Source organism: Zonotrichia albicollis, chromosome 3, assembly GCF_047830755.1.
Source record: "Zonotrichia albicollis isolate bZonAlb1 chromosome 3, bZonAlb1.hap1, whole genome shotgun sequence".
Lineage (NCBI taxonomy): Eukaryota > Metazoa > Chordata > Aves > Passeriformes > Passerellidae > Zonotrichia > Zonotrichia albicollis.
Window position 1 is genome coordinate 102,079,307 of NC_133821.1, and position 14,644 is coordinate 102,093,950.

Here is a 14,644-nt window from a genome sequence, read left to right on the forward strand (position 1 = left end):
ACGCCTCTTTGTGACCGTCACCCTTGAGAAACGCGGCATCCTGGCCCCAGTGCATGAATCTGCTTTGGCTAGAAGATCATCCCTGCTCAGGAAATCACTTTGAACCCTGCTCAGCTTTGAGGAAAGGCTTCAATGCCTTTCTGAGGAGGAGGAGGGGGTTTCTGGCATGGGTCAGAAAATCAGAATCACAGGGCAGTCTGTGGAAGGACAGGGGTATATAAATAAACTGTGCATAAACCTAAAGTAAGCAGGATGAGAATTGCCTCTTAAAATTCAATTGGGAAAGCTTCCTGGGTGTCCTGAGCTCCTAGGTGGCCACAGCACCCTCTGTGACACTATGGTCCTTCTCCCTGGCGCCAGCACTGGCCCTGCAATGTGGCAGTGATCCTCATGGATGGCTCCCACCACTCTTTCAGGTCCCTATCATGCACAAATTAAGGGACATCTGCAGGTGTTGAACCAGAGTCAGCTGTTATTCACGGCTTGCCTTTCAGCATTTGCTGTAAGGGGGTTTTCAGCAGTTAAAAAATACCTGTTTTTTTTTCTCTGTGAGGCAGCCTGGCATTATTACTCGTATTTTACAGGGGGAATAATGAAGAAGCTTGCTTAAGTATAACTGAAAAAGCCAGGGGAAGAAGTGAGAAAAAACATGTTATCCCTGTGCCTCGGGTCTTCACCCAGAAGAGCTCATCTGTGTCCCTGTGTGTGGGTAACACAGGTGTTACAACCTAGGCCTTGTCGCCACCAAAAAGCCACTTTTGCCATAATTTGCAGAGCTCCCTGAAAGAAACACAACATTACCGCAGTTTAGCTCTCACTGGCCTGGTCACACAGCCACACAATGCTGTGTGACCAGTTGGATAGGTCAGCATTTGGGCGCAGTGGCTGGAGCTGCCCCGTCTGGGACGCCTGCTTCCCACTCTTCTCCCTGCACCTCAGCAGAAAGTACTGCTGGCTTCACTCCTGGCCAGTGGCTGCCTGTGGGCAAGAGGAGGCATTCAGCCACGTGGGCTGAACACACTGCCCAAGCTGTTGTTCTTTGCCTCAGGGAAAAGGCAGCATGCCAGATGGGCTTATCCTCCCGGTGACAAGTCAGTCCTTGCTGGGTTAAGCCAACAAGAGTTACTTCTTGCCCATTCCTGGGGAGTTTTCCAGCATTGTAGTGTCAGTTGGGGACATAAATATTTGATGACTTTGTGCTGTAGCAATCTAAATATACCAGATCAGTATGATCATACCTTTAAAGGCCTCTTCTTATACTGTACAGATCATGTGTGGAAGCTCTTAGAAAACCTTTTCCTCACCTTCTCATTTTGCCCTAACCTTAACATCTTCATTGTCCTAAGCTCTTCCTGAGGAAAATATTTGACTCACACTTTGACATTCAAGGTACATTGCCTTAAAGTGTCTGGACTAATAGAGTACCATGGCATGGTACTGGCCCTGCAGTGACTTCAGTGTGCAGGCAGCATTGTCTCTCTGTCAATACACATCAAGTGCAGTCCAATAGGCTTTCTGTATGTCTTTAAAAAAAGAAATAAAATAAATATGATTGAATGATTTGCTAGACATTATCCCTTCAAAAGGTCACAGAGAAACAAGTTTCAGGTACAGAAGCTTGTGCTCTACAGTGTGGGACAATGAACAGGCAGAGAAAAGAAAAAATTTCACAAAAATCTAGGCAATGGTTGGTGAAGGGAGACCAGCAGCCACTACATGGTGGAAAGTCAGTTGCTGTAATCATTTGAAAGCTGCTCTTGATTACTTTCTTTGCTCTGTAGCCAACACCTTTCCTATGAGACAGGAGGGCCATTCAGCAGGTGAGCCCCTCTGCAGAGGGAATGGGCATCTAGGAGGCCAAGACAAGGTTTGGCTGTTGCTTTTTAAATCTGGATGCCATTTATTTTCTGTGCCTTGCATGGTGTTTATGAGAGAAAGAGGAACAAAATAACTGAACAATGTGTGTCAGAATCTCAACTGGAACCATGGCCAGCCCATTGAAAACAGTCCAAGCCATTCAGACACTATGTGGGGAGTGGTTTTATGAATGGTCCATCATCACTGCTCCTCATGCTGTAGTACCATATATTAGCTGCTCTTCGAAACATGTGAAGGGATGAGAAGAAGAGGAACAAACTAATATAACTCATGTATCCAAACAGAGCAAGGGCACAAGACAAACGTAGAGAATCTCACTAAAAAGAATTGGACATTTGCTCTTAACTTTCTTTTCCTGCCTTGTAACAAGTTATTCAGCCATTAATCAACCTTACTTTTACACAACAGCACTTATTTGCCCTAAAGTTCCAAATTAGGGAAATTTTTTGCCAAAAACCTTTTGAAAATACATCAATTTCATCAGGAAAATCATCATATGCTTGCTGACACCTTTAGAAGACACTAATTGGTTTTTCAGGCAGGACTTCTTTGTGTAAATTTGTTATTAGCTCTTCCTCAGGAACTCATATGTTGCAAGGTGTCCTCTAGCTTTGCCTTTTGTTAAACTTTGTCTCAGGTTGCTTGGCATGGCCATGATGCTTCCAGGCCTGTATTTCTTCAGCATCTCACAAAGCCCTCTTAGAAGTCAGCATCACTTATGCTTCATTTCAATCTTCAAGGACCAGTAACATTTTAAGCAAGAGGTTACACAGAACCCTTAGTAATTCAGCTTTTTTACCTCTGACTTCATTTAAATATGGCCCAGTCTTGATGATTTCTGGTTGAGTGTTTTGGCAATTTGTTTCATAACTTCTTCTAAAGCCAGATACTTTGGTTAAGTCCCCATAAAGAAGGGTTCAGACTTGGCAAAGTAATAAGAAGTAAACAAATAAAAACCTATAAAATCCAGTGCAGCAATAAGCCTGGATTTTGCTGGCAAAGCTGGCCCCAGCTCTGTTTCTGGATCCTGAATGACTTCTCAGAGTACATGAAATTCATAGGGTTTTTCCCATTGTCTTCATTTTTCACTGTGAATAGTTGAATTACAATCTTCACATTTCTTCTTTCCCTTGGAAGACATCCTAAGGAATGAGGAAGGTCCTGGACTCCCCTTGAGAATATCGACTATTCTCAGAAATTATGCTCATATCCTAATTTTAAATGTGATCTGTTTGTCACACCTTGGGCTGTAAGCCAACACAAGGCTGGGGCTGATAAAGGGCCTGTGTGTCCATAAAAGTGACATTGTGGTGCTAAAGCAGGGAGCAAGAAGGGACAAGAAGCTGGGGCTCAACTGAAGAAGGTCCAAGTAGGTCTGGGGAGATGCAGGACACCTAGCTGAGCCAAAGGTCTTGAGACATCAGCCCCTCAGCTCCTCCACTGGCCACTGTATGATTGCTGCATTTCAGCTGAGTGTCAGACACCCTAAAACCATCTTTACTTTCTCATGGAGTGTCAGCCTCAGTGTCACCATGACTGCTGGAGCATTATGGCCTCTTTTGAACCCATTAATACTGGCAGCACCATGCAGAGTTCAGTACCCAGTTTCAGTTTACTTAAGGCTTGTTTTAAAAAAACATTATGTGCTGAATTTTATTAAATCAACTTAATAGGAGCTGTGAAGTAAAACAAATAAATATGGAACTCATTTCTGCAGTGAGTGGGAATTATTCTGTTTGTTTACAAAGGCCATTAAAAGCTTACTGGAGGTGTTCATTTCAGCAAGGAGGCCTCATTGATGGATCAGCTCAGCCTTGTCAAAACTGTATCCAAAATTTCACAGCAGTACTCTCATTAGGCTCTAACAGTTGAAAGAAAACACAACTGAAGAGAACTATTAATGTTTCCCGGTGGCCTCCAACCTCCTTCACATTAGTTTTTCCCAAACCACACTGCATAAAAACTTTTCTAAGATTTTTGGGGGCTGGAAGCTCGCAAAAAGGACAGAAAAGGGAGGAGCTGAGTGCTTTGTGTTCTTAAAACAAGGCATATTAAAACAGAAACCTTGATAACTGCAGAGGTGCTTAAGCTGTTGGACAGTGTAATGTCTCTGATAAAATGCGCAACAGCAGAGAAAGAATTATACATTAGTAAAAATGTAAGAATAATACCACAGAGTATTAAAATCCCCATTTTAAAATGTGAACTAAGCTTTTCTTAGGTGTGAGAGTTCAGGGTTGACCTTAACTGCTAGAAAACAGTAATTTTAGTTGCATTTCAATATGAACACATGGAGCCATTGTTTGTTTTCCCCCACAGACTTCCATAAGCATATCTACTTTTTTCATGTACGTATTTTTCATATCAAGAAGTCAGAAATACAGGTCTGGAATAATCTCTAGTCAAAGCAGATTCTATATTTGCTTTTAAGCACTTAATCATTTTCAAACACAGGTGATCACCTCTGTTGTCTCCATCCTTAGCCAAAGTACCCAAAGAAATGATCTGATTTTAGAGTGGTAAAGAGCCTGCTTCTCCACCAGTGTCACAAAGGGCCTTGAGTACTTGGCATTTATGGATGTAGCACCTTTGCATGGCTGCACACCTCCTGAGCACATTTCCAAACATTGTAAGCAACTTTTCTGAGCACCTTTTCAAAGAGAACCTGTGTTAAGGGCTGCAGTGGGGCAGATGACTTCTTCCCATCAGTAGCTGGTGTAGGGATCTTGAGACTCTGGTGTGATCCTCAGCAATGGGATGAGCACTTGAAGTACAGCTTGGCCACTCTCAGTACAGTCTGCTATAGATTATATGATAAAATCTGCCTTCTATTTAGTCTTTTAGAAACCTGATGCAAGTCACTTCTTCCTTTTCATCTTCAGACCAGTAACTTGCAAAAATAACTAATGAGGTCAGATGTGATGTGATGGCTTTGCATTTCTTATATTTTTTCTTTCTTCCCTGCTTCTTACTTTCCCCAGGTGACAGTAACAACTTATTGCAGTCATGTGTAAAAGCATGTGATTGCAGTTTCCAGCTGGAAGAGACAGGTTACAAGCCAGCAAGGACCGGGTCCTCAGAAGAACATCACATGCCCTGGGAATCTGGAGGCCTGCTGGCTGCCATCTGAAGGCTTTTCTCAATGTCATCTCCAGCATCATCACTGTGTCAGCCTAAAATGTCCATGCCTGGATGGTCTGAGAGCACAGTGCTGTGGCCATGAAGGAGAGAGATGAAAGGAGGAGAAGGAGGTGCTGGTCATAGTGGCCATGATTGCTGTCATCTTCTCACTTTAGAGTCTGACCAAGCACATAGGGTTGCAGAACTGAGCCCAGCATTGCTCAAAAGATTCAGCATCTGCCCCCCTCTGGCTCAGACTGTGTCTTGTGAAGGCAATACTGAGTGAGCATCACAGGAAGGGCAAGGCAAGCCACAATGTGGAGCTTTCACAAAGGGAATTTCTTAGTGTGAGTGTGTTGGAATGCTCTTGGGAGGTTTCTGTGCGCAGCATGAAACAGTCCATGGATAAAATACAGAGACAAGTCTGGGGACATGAGTAGGATCCAGAGCCTTGAACAGGAATGAGATAAACTAGAGAAATTGAATCCAAACAACTCAGAGGATACAGTAAATTCCTAGTGTGGGAGGAAGAAAAACAGTATTGTACAACTTTCAGCTGTGAAGATATTCAGACGGTAAATATCTTATGTCAAGTTCTGGATTTCCATCAGTTCCATTATTTTATCTTTGTTTCAATAGAATTTTTTTCCCTAAATGTAATCCTCATTAAGTCATGTGAAAGATCCAAGCTAACTGTTGATGTTACAGATTACAGGGAAGACATGAAGAACACTGACTGTCCCCTTTCCACAGCAATAGTCAACAATAATCCCTGAAAGCTGTGGCCTTTTAACGAGCAGCTATAATACAACAGATTTCCTAGAAGACTATTAAGCAGAGATAGAAATCTCTTTAAAATCTTTATTCAGCTTTGCTAATCAACTGCCACTGTTGTTTAAGGTTGGAACTTTTTCTATTCATTTTCATTATTTCAGAACATCCCCTGCCAGAACCATTGTAAAGCTTTCTATTAAAATCCTTCTTACTGTAGTAGAATGAATTTTTTTTTCTTTTTCCAAAAGACTGATTTAATAGAAACTTGGCACCAGAAAAAGTGTTTCTGTTTCATTACTATGCTATATAAAAGTTCATGGGGCTCTCAGAATATTCTTTCTAAAAAAAATATCCTCAGCATATGCTTGGATACAGAACTTATTGGCAATTATACAGTAGTCATCTTTCAAATACACACTTCCTATGTTGTTGCTGAGACCGTTAGCGATCATTCTTAAAATGCAGAATGAGTACTGGAATGCAGTTCATCCTCTGCAAATTTTTTCAAAATGTTACTTGAGTCACTCTTGTGGTAGTTTGTACACAAAGAAAGAGCTTGAATTTTTTTAAAGCCTATCTAATTTACACTTTATGTAACTTTGTTTAAACCATATTTCTAGCATTTTTATTATAACAACTCTTTTCAGTGTAGCCCAATAAATTCTTGTTTGGCTCACAAAAACCATAATGATGTTTAGCACTTACATAGAACTTTAGGTTTCTAAAGTGTTACCCAACTATGAACTAATTAGTGTTTGTTCAACCCAGATTGGCCATATAAGGAGGCTGCAATGAGTGAAAGGAACATTTTCTCTGTCACTACTAACAAGATTAAAGGTGTTGATGTTGCACAAACTCAAAAATGAGGCACAGTTTGAAATAACCCACCTGCTATTGATTTTGGCCAAATTATTGGCAATCTCAAACTTGTAGATTACTTTTCAGTTGTATCAAAGGAGAAAATGAGGAAGTGCTTGTTTGCCTGCTTAGGTAACCAACAGCGTGTGCTGACAATGGGAAAAAGCCTTCCATCTTTCCATTTTTGAGTACACACAACTTTTCAGCAGCACAAGAAGCAATTTTTTCTAAGTACCCTCTGGGTCATTTTGTCACGGCAAGGGGCACAAGGCCCACAGAGGATGGTGTCCTTGTGTGCTGTTCTCCTCCCACCTTTCCTTTCTTCCCTTTCTCACAGCCAGGCTCAAGCCTTCTCCTCCACTGACTCATCGGGACTTGGACCTTAGCTTTGCATTAGCGATGCTTTCTAGCATACATTTGGTTTCAATATATAAAAAATTGATTGAGTAATCTTTACGACAGATGGGGTTTCCTGTAAATCAGGACCAAAAGATTACCTTATTCAGCCATACCCAACGTGGTTGCCCAGCAGTCCCCTCTACAACGCTTCCCGCAAGAGTCCCTGACTTTACTGGGCTTCTGGACCCACAATAATGATGTTGCAATAATTTAAAAGTATGACTCTTGCATGTGTTCTGGAAATAACACGACCATAAACATAACTGGAAGTTTCTAACTGTCAGTGATTTCATACTGACTTTAACAATAGCCAGTAAACATATAGTTCAGACTTTAATCCAATTTTCTCAGCAAAACTAATTTCAGTAAGATGCTCCAGATAATACTTTCTTGAGGGATTACTGCACAGCTTGGGTGGCGTATCATTCAATCTTCATCTTTTATTAATGCGCTGTATATGTAATATATGACCCCAAATCCTCGCCAGTGCTGTGTTCCTAAACCCGTGGAATTAATTAGCTGCTTCCATGTTCAGTTTTGGCTGCTTTAACACCACCGGAATTTCACTAATCACATTAGACATTAGCACCATTCACAGATTCCTATTCTTACGACTTCCCAGTGTTTGCAGCCATCTGCAGCTGACGTCTACGGGGGAGGCAGAAGCGCTGTGGAGACTCCGCTGCTCACGAGACGAGATGTGCCCCGATGCCGGGGAACACGCCACAGCTGCAGGGCTCCACGCTGACACATCCACTAACAGGATTAGGACTCTAAGTAGAAAAAACATATGCCGTTTGCAATATAGCTGGAGAGCTACCAACAGCTGTAATTAAGGATGCCTATGCATTTCCATGCTAAGCCCCTGTTTTCATTTGCTCATAACTTTCCAAAACTTTCACCTATAAGGCTGAACTTTTACAGTCCTGGTGCTGCTTTCTGCCAAACTGTGGCTTTTTTTTTCTTGCTTTTGTTGAAAGTTTGAGGAAAAAGGAGTATGTCCATTTTTATTTTTAATGAGAGAAGAGAGAAATTTTTACAAAATTCCCTCATATAAACATGTGGATTGGAACTGATTTATGCTATATTTTCTATTTCATTAAATTTTCATATGACATTTTTAACTCTTAAAATATGTCCCAGCAGCTGGCAAGTATGGGATAATATTTTAATAAAGAAACAGGAATAATGCAACACACTTTTCCTCTTCACCTTGAAATGTCCAGGTACAGAATTTTAGAGTCAGTGTAATTACCAGCTGAAAAATTATTATCCCCTCAGTTTCCTCTCAGGCGCAGAGAGAGCTCAGCCCTCCACTCTGTAAATGCAGCTGTAATAAAGCTCCTCCTGTGTTTCTCAGTGTGGAAATTGGGAATGAACAAACAATACCAAACACGCAGGCATGTCACGACCCTTTCTTAGCCTGTTGGGATTACATCGTGTGGCACACAAGTGTTCACTGGTGCAACTAGAAATGTGTGAATATTCTTGGCATTTGCAGACATCTCAGAGTGTTTTGAACCTGAAGGACTCTTTCAAGCCTCTGTAAGTCTATGTCTCATGTGCCCCTTTCTACCTGATGAAAAGCACTCAGTATTAAAAATAATGTTGAGTTTTTTTTAAGATAGAATGAGTTTGTGCCTAACTAACTCACTTCATTTCTTTCTCTCCTTGTCCTTGATCCTCCCTCTTCCTTCTCACTCTCTGGATACTGAATTAAGACTCTTGTAACTCAGCAATCTCACAAGTTCTTGCTGTATGATATGCACACACTGTTCAAACAATCAGATGATAAATTTACCAACAAGTAACTCCTCTTTGAAGAAAGAATAGGTCTTCTGTGCTTATAGTAAATATTTAATTTAAAAGAAAAATCCAACCCTCTCTTGTACTGTTTATTACTCTTGTGGGGAGAAAAGAAAGACTGTGGGGGGGAGATTTCTAGGATTTTTTATTTTTTCTGACTTTTTTTCCCCTTTGTGTATTAGATAAATGTTTTATTCACTTATTGCCTTCTTCGCCAAATTTTTCATTTACAGACAGAAAACTCTGCTTTACTAATGAGACATTTAGAAGCAACTTGCTTTTAAAATGCAGTTATGTTCTCAAGCTTTACCTTTGAAAATTACAATTTATATTTCTGAACATCCTGAGAGAGAGGCAACTTTTTCTAACAGAACGGATCTAGAAAATCTTCACAGAGGATCTCCTCATGTTCTTTTGAAATCTACCAATTTAAGGGTAATGAACACTTTTAAATAGAATCAAATTATTCTAATAACATCAATGAGGTCTTTTGTTTGCTTCTTTCATAGTTCTTAAAAAGATTCTGATTTAGATTGCTCACAAATTAGATTCCTTATAAATTTAAAAATTCTCTTAGACCTTCAGAATTACATGATGGCTGTTTTTTTAATTGCTACAATATAAGACATTGTAGTAGAATATTACTAGGATAGAAAAAAATTAATTTTAGGAGATGAAAAGACTCTGAGAACCTCAAATAACAACTTGCCCTGCTCCCCTGAATATACAGTGTTATGAAATGGCCTTTAACTAAGTTTTGTGTACTATTATCTGACTGGACTCTCATCCCACTTAGGGTCAGGGTGGCTAGTCAATATTTTTTCACTTCCAAGACTTTTGTAGAGTGGACTTCTTTGATGTACACCAGCTTGCACAAGAACCAAATATAAGAATGATCCTTTCTTCTTAGGCACTTTAAGACTTCCATGACCCTGGCTCAGTGGCTGAGAAGCTGGGATGAATCTATCTCCCCAGTACACTCCAACATGATGTTCTCAGTGCTCCCTCCTCCTAATTAGTGTCCCCTCTCCAGCTCCACCTCACAACAGGTTCCCTACATCCTCTTGCATTAGCTGAGAGGGTGCTGCATCCACAGCCCCAGATGGGAAGGTGCCCAGCTGCCCTCTATGGGCTCACAGGTGCTGTCTGTCTCTGTGGAAGGAGCCAGAGGCTCAGCAGTCACCCTTTGAAGAAGCAGGTACCTCAAGTTTTCACTGTTTCAGCAATTTGTCACAGAAATTCAGTGAAAGGCCCATCCCTAATGCAAATCTCAGGCCTCTTCCCCAAGGCACTGCTGGGCAGTGCTTGTCAATTAATTATCAGAAGAACTTCTTTTAGCCTTCAAAAAGTAATGTATTCTCCCCAAATCTCTTAGAAACACCAGAACATCTTTGCTGAAAATTTTCCAAAGAATAATGGATACAAAAAAGATATCCCTAGAAAGAAAAATGATCATTTCTGAATGGTTGAAATCTGGTAAAATTATTAGAAACTAAAATAATATTTTTAGCTTATTTTTTAAACTAAATAACTCATTATAATGAGGAGGGTTTGAGAAGAGATTCATCTTTACCTAAAATATTTGTGCATCCATGTAGGATGTGAATACAGGATTGGTACAGAGGAAAAAAATGTCTCATGGTACTTGGAGCATATAATGTTAGATCTGTGATTTATGTTTTTAATACAGACGCTTCTCTTACTCTATCTACTATGGAGCCACAAATGCAGTTGAAAACAGGCTTTAGCCCAGCACTTTAAAAGGAAATGGGAGAAAACAGAAGATGTTTGTTGATTCCCATCTTATCCTTGGCCAATCCCCATCAGTGTGACCCCAACCTGTTAAAAAAATCAAACATCTTGAAAATGCACATAGTTTCTAAATAAAAAAAATAAAACAAAAAACAACCAAAAGTCATCAAGGAAACTTTTTTTGCTGTAAATAAATCACTTAGCTCTAGAATTCACCAGATAAATAGCCTTATTGTTTTACCTTGAACTGGGGAAATGCTCACATGGCATGTTCAACATTATAATCCAAGCTATTTCAATTTGTTCTGAAATTCCATGTAAATAACCTTCATACGGTAGGGGTGTCTGTGTGCTTGGTTTGGGGTTTTTCCCCAGACAGAACTCCTACTATCAGTTTGGAAAAACAATTATCCTTGCTATACGTCTCATGATCTTTTCCCAACAAATTAAGTGGAGGGTTTTTTTGTTTGTTTTTGCAGCCAGCTTCAATCTTGGTTCAGTCCCTGTACTTAAGCAATTCCCTTAGATTTTAATGCCCAAATACCTGGAGCCAGGTCTATCAAGAATGGCTCTCCAAAGCCTCAGTGGATATACTGGATGCTATGAAGTGCAATGCAGTCATTTCAGCTAAACATTACCAGCTCCTGACCCTGGAACGGGAAAAGTCAAAGTTCTTTTGGAAATGACACATTGTGACCTGCAGTCTGCTGTAGCACATTAAGTCTGATAAATGATCAGAAATGATGACTTAAACAAGCATCTAAGAGAGAGTATTTTGCTTAATGTACCCAGCAGTTAACCTTATGTAGTCGCATTGCATAGTGGGCTCATTTGGAAGCCTGTGGGCTTAGCTGAGAATAAACAAAGCGTTGCAGCACCATTAAACGTTTTCTACATCTTCCTTCTGTGTTAATGTGGTTCAGTGCTTCTGTCATGAAAATGAACCGAATGGAGTTTCCCACACTCTCGACCACAAAGAGTGCACTATATTGCCTTTGCGAGAGACGTTTTGTACCTTCCTGAACACATGCCTGTTTCAAGAGCAAACCCTCATTTTCATAGCACTGAAGAGGTCTGCAGCATAGGAAAGAAGCAAACTCAAAAGCAGAAAAAAAAAAGTGGAAGTGATGTCAAAACCATGCAACTTCTCCAGGTGGCAAAAAAAATCCTATATAGGCACAAAAATAAGTTATTTTATTTTCCCACATCCGCAAAATGTTCTCCAAGTGAAATGGCAAATTTAATCCTCCTGCCTAATAAGTTCTCAAATTTTTAATTTAGACATTTTTGCTAGAGCCCTATAGGTACTAGAATAATGTGAGCTTTTTCTCTGTATTAAGTTGCTCAACTATAATGACTTCATCATTTCATTTAAGCACCTGTTCTGGAAAATAGGTCCTTATCCTCCAAACACTCACATCTAGTAAGTATTCCCATTTGAACTCTAAAAATTGTATCCCAGCTCTTTAGGGTGATTTACGGCATACTATTAGAAACCTCTATAAGCACCTGAAATGTGTCAGTGGATGAACATGAGCAATAATTGTAAATATAGTTTATGAGTTAAGCAGTGCACTGATATTGACGGCCAATGCTCAGCAAAATATTGAATCTCCCAACTCCTGTTCAAACTCCCCACTGACTTCAGCTGGAATTTAAACTTCAAATGGGGAGTCAGGAGGCCAGATGCTTTGCTGATCATGGGTCTTTGGCTGCAAAATGCTGAATCTTCCCAAAGGAGCCAGTGGAAATGATAGTGGAGAGGTATTTTATGCATGCATGACTCCTCCTGGAGTTTGTTCAGTGGAGGGAAATCTCTCTTGAAGTTCAACTGTCTTTCTTGTTTCTCTCACAGTCTTTTTTTCACAGGCTTTTATGAACTTTTATGAACAACAAACTGAAAGGTTTCCTGTGACCTGGAGGAGGGGTTAGGATACATGCTTTGGCCATCAAGACAGAAAACCCAGCTCTTCAATGTCAACAGGAAAGTTTCAACTCCTTTATCCACAAAAATAATTTAATTTTCTTATGAAAAGGAAATCTACTGTCTTTGCTTCTTCTCCGCCTCTACCGCTTCTCTGCAGGTGTCCCTGACCTCCATGCAGAGCAGGGGGATGAGGCAGGATTCTCAGAACTGAACTTTCCACACACAAGTTGTGACTGTGTTCACAGAGTTGAAGTCCAAGTCCCCTCCTTTGCTGCTGCCTGACCTACCTCCAGCTTTGTCAGCCTGGTGAAGACATCCTTCATTCATGGTGCTCCCTTATTCATGTGTCAAATATCTCCAAGATTTGCTCCACTATTTGACAGGATGTAATTAATGCAGGGGTGAGCTTGGCCCAACACACCTAAATATTAGTTTATGTTCCTACTTCTACAGTAGCATTAGTAGAAGGCCCACATCCATGTAAATACCAGCATTCTCTCTGCTACTTTCTGTCTTATTTTAGCCTCCTATTTGCAAATCTGCTGGAATCCTTTGCATTATGTATCATTGAACTGTTTCTGTGAGACTTGAGCTTGGCTGCAACTGGGATTCCTTTACTTTTTGTTTTTAAAGTTAGTATCCTAAAGAAAGGAAAATAAACATAAAGTCAGAATTTCCTGTGGGACAGTGGGAAGGGGAGAGATCAGATCAGCTGTAAGATGTTCGTGTTATTTTCCCAGGATATGCTTCTTTTTCAGTTGTTTCTTTCCCTTTTTTCCTTTTTTTCCTTTTTATTAATTTATTTGTTCACTCTTTTTAAAATAACTTGCAGGCTCTTGGACAAAACTGGAAGATTTTCTGGGTTTCAGATATAGCAGAGTACAAATTGCCAAAAAACCATCTCTAGGGTGAATCTCCCTGCGCTCAGTGATGTTCTTACAGCATGGATGCTTCCATAGGAAAAAAACATCTGGAAATGGAAGACCTAAGCTGTTCTTTCCTTGCCCAACCTGCCAGTGAGCAGCTGCTGCTGTCCTGTCACTGGTATAACCCTGTCCTCACTCACCTCTGACTGGTTCATGAATATTGCAGATTCCTGAGAGTGGGGAGAGCCTGCAGCTGGGCTAGCATTGGGTCAGCACAGTTGGATGAAGTTCTGTCCTTAAGCATCAACCTCTAAGTTCCTATACAAAACAGGAGCAAGAGCAATTTGTCTCCCTAGGAACTTTACCTGCAAAAAAAAAAAATTTCTATCTAAGCTAGTTAACCCAACATACTTATACTAAAGTGTTTCTTCGGGCACTGGCTTGAAATATCTATTTGGGAATTGCCCTCTTGGAAAATTGCAGTTTAACATCTGAGATGAACCTGGCATACAAGCTGTCACACTTGAGGGCAGAACAAGTACACACAGCTATCATCACGTCCAAGACAAGACACTGTGGAGGCTTTGAAGCAAAGAGGAGGAATTTCTCAACACGGGTGCATTCCTGTCCCTTGAGCAGCTCCTCTACTTGGAGATACCACATGCAGAATTTGTCTACTATGAAGCTGATGTTCTTCAGTGTAGACATGGGCAGAAACAGCTATAAATAGCAGAGGATATTAAAAGTGATTGCAAATTGAAAAATGAGAACTCCACACTTCATTTATCTGTAAATGGCACAGACTATACACTTTATTGCTTATTAGTTTTTTCTCCTAAAGAGAGAGCACCGGGTGAATCATCAAAGGGCAAGGGCAAAGTGAAACAAGGATTGTGCTTTTCCACAGGGCCAAGATCTAAAGCTGTACTTCAGGCTTTTACCTCCTCTCCAGTTTCAGTATTCCCTGAAGAAGATAAGCCATGGAATTTGCAGGGCCAAGATCTTCACTGCAAAGTCTCCTCCAGTGTCTCGATTCCCCAGTGTGTTGAGAAAGTTTGTCCCTCTCTTTGGAAGCAAGGGGACATCCTTCCTTAGATGGACCAGCCTCTGCACACTGAGGGCCCTGTGCACACAGGGCTCTGCCTCCCTGAGGAATATATACCCAGACCAGGTTTTGAGTATTTGGCTATGATCCTGGAATAACCTCAACAAAGTCGATGGATTTTCCCCAGATTTGCTTCAGCATAATGAGCTAAGAATTTGG

The 14,644-nt window shown here is 40.7% G+C and overlaps 1 long non-coding RNA gene across 2 annotated transcripts; it reads left to right on the forward strand.

The window, feature by feature from the left end:
• The first annotated feature begins 8,262 nt into the window (after positions 1-8,262).
• LOC113459138 (uncharacterized) lies at positions 8,263-13,827 on the forward strand. Of its 2 annotated transcripts, none has more exons than XR_003380037.2 (3): positions 8,263-8,574; positions 12,443-12,915; positions 13,347-13,827. It is a non-coding gene; the product is annotated as an uncharacterized LOC113459138 (long non-coding RNA). The 2 variants fall into 2 exon arrangements; XR_003380036.2 differs by having other exon boundaries at positions 8,272-8,574; positions 12,457-12,915.
• The last annotated feature ends 817 nt before the right edge of the window (positions 13,828-14,644 follow it).